This window comes from Budorcas taxicolor, chromosome 7 (genome assembly GCF_023091745.1).
Source record: "Budorcas taxicolor isolate Tak-1 chromosome 7, Takin1.1, whole genome shotgun sequence".
NCBI lineage: Eukaryota > Metazoa > Chordata > Mammalia > Artiodactyla > Bovidae > Budorcas > Budorcas taxicolor.
Window position 1 is genome coordinate 30,508,057 of NC_068916.1, and position 2,734 is coordinate 30,510,790.

The window sequence follows — 2,734 nt, forward strand, 5'->3', positions numbered from 1 at the left end:
CCTCTGTCCAGCCTGCTGCCGACCCAGGAGGCTGAGGCACCCCAGTGACCCTGGACGATGGCAGAGGCCAGCAGGTATGATGCAGCTCCCACTACACATCTTAATATGCAACACAGAACATGCAAACAATCACACGAAGACAAAACTGATCTGACTCGTGGGCATCAGAGAAGGAGTCTGGAGAAGAGGGCATCTGAATTAGCTCTTGAGGTCAGGTGAGATCTTGATGGGCAAAGACCAGGGGGCAGGCATTGCAAACTTTGGATGGTCCTGGAAGAGCTGGGGCACATGATGGATTTGGCATCAGGCTATCAAATAATTCTTTCCCACATAAGGCATATTTCATTTACTTAAAAAAAGAATCCTTGGGGACTTCCCTGGTGGTCCAGTGGGTAAGACTCTGCTCTCCTAATGCAGGGGCCCTGGGTTCAATCCCTGGTCAGGGAACTAGATCCAGCATGCCACAGCTAAGAGTCTGCACACTGCAATTAAGATCCTGTGGGCTGCAACTAAGACTCAACATGGCCAAAATAAATAAATATTTTTTAAAATCCTTGGGTCTATAGGTTGGAAGCAATATTGGGGTATATGGGGCTAGGAGTCACCTCCGGCCCCACCTCTTCCTACTACTACCATCCCTCCCTCTATTTCAGCTGGGCATGCGCCACTCCAGGAGCACAAGAATGACAAGTAGAAGAACTGTCACAACCCAAACTGCAGCAATGCCAGATGAAGGAAGAAACTCGGGGATCTTCCAGAAATGCAAACTTATCCAGCCATCCCCACCCCTCTAGGTCACAGTCAGAGGACCAAAGACAAGGCACTCTCACACAATGCTGAACACATGTGATCGTCATCATATCCCGTCCTGGGTGTCAGCAAAGGCACTCTGCCAGGTGTCTAACAGTAGCTCTGCAGGGAGAGGTACCAGTGCCAGTCTTATAGCCTCAGAGGGCAAATGGAGCTCCATGCTGACACAGCCCAGCCCCCTGCCTTGAGTCCAGGGAGCACACAAGTCATAAGACAGAGCTGAAAGTGAAATGTCTGTTTCTAACTCAGAGAGTTTCTTGAGCCGCATTTAGAAATAGATGTGTCCAACCTGACACTGGATGCTTCTCTCTCTTGAGCCACCTCCTACCCAACATACCCCCCGACATTCTTCTAGTTGTTTTGGGATCACACATTCAAGAAGTACTTGTCTGTTCTTCCACTCCACACTGCCAGAGTGATCGGGGAAAGGTCTTTAACCAAGGTGCATCGTCTAGGGAGAGGAGGTATCTGCTTTGCCTCAAATTCCTGTTTAGTTACATCCTACAATTTCCTCTGTCCTTGGTGATCTCAATGAAAACATACAATCATAGATAACAGAAGTAAGCTATTATTACCTCTTTACTTTTTTCCAAAAGAAAAAGGAAAATGATGCCTTAGTCATTTCACAACCTCATATGCAAAACCAGCCAGGTTTGAAACAAAACATTTCAGCTACACGAATGGAGATGCCTAACATGTGAGAAAAGATTCATTGTTCACACGGATGAGTTACTCAAGATTCTCCCTGATTTTGCTGGAAACTTGTAGTTTTCCCACGTACTCCTATACCTCATCAATCTGACTCACAATTCTTTTTAATGTGGTCACTTATTAAAAGCAAATATATTCTGCTTCTATCATGTAGTAACTGCATATTTGGACTACAATCATGCATGTTATTTACAAAATATTGTATAGCATCATTATAAATGAAATTCCTCTGGAAGCTGAGAACTTGTACACTGTGATTTCATCTTTTTGTCTACAAATATGACCAGTTTTAAAGACTGTGTGACATTAAGTAAGGAGTTGTACAGAAATTGCTTGGGGATCATCTGATTAATAGCAACTAGCATTTGGGGTTTTGTTGCTTTTATTGTTATGATTTTATTATAACTAGTTTGACTGAATTTGTCTCTTTAATTTATAAATTAGACACTAGATAAAGCAACAAAGATAAGAAGTTCTCCACCAATGAGTGTGTAATTCATATCCATTATCCAAGATTTAAACTACCAAGATTTTTCTTCTGAAAAACAAATGGGTATGTACTATTTCATCCAGCATAACAGGCAGAGAAAAAGTTCTTTCACCATTTCTATATTATTAATGTGGTACTTTCTAACTATAATTAAATGACAATATAAGACACGCGAATAGTCAAACTCATTCATCTAATTTGCTTTAAGAGTTGGGTACCTACATGGGTTGAGTGGAAGAAAAGCTTAGGCTAAGATGATTCTTTGTTGGGAAACTAAAGGGTTTTTTTCTTCATCATAAACATTACATACTTTACATACTTCTATCGGAAAGTGAAAGGAAAAACCACCCATAATACAAACACCCAAAGGGCAACAAATCACCAATGTTGGTAAATTGTGTCCGCTCTTTTCTCTGCTCATGGCTATTGGGTTGAATGTTGGTGGTCACATTGCATTTAGAATTGTACATTGTAAATTAATGGGAAAACCTGACAAATTCTCTAGCATTTCTTCTTTGAATATCTTATTTTAAATGGTTGTATAATATTGCATTAAGCAAATAATTTATTTAGAAGTATTCAATTGTTTTCCTCTTTTAAATAAAATTACACTGGACATCTCTGTGCATGACATTTTTTCCCTCGTTAGGATTAATTTTCGCTGGACGAATTTTCAGAAGTAAAAGTATAATACTGGTATGTTTTTCTCTTTATTCATAAGAC

The 2,734-nt window shown here is 40.5% G+C and overlaps 1 non-coding gene across 1 annotated transcript; it reads left to right on the top strand.

Moving 5' to 3' along the window:
• Window positions 1-374: 374 nt before the first annotated feature.
• Window positions 375-447, top strand: TRNAR-CCU (transfer RNA arginine (anticodon CCU)). Its single transcript has one exon. It is a non-coding gene; the product is annotated as a tRNA-Arg (tRNA).
• The last annotated feature ends 2,287 nt before the right edge of the window (window positions 448-2,734 follow it).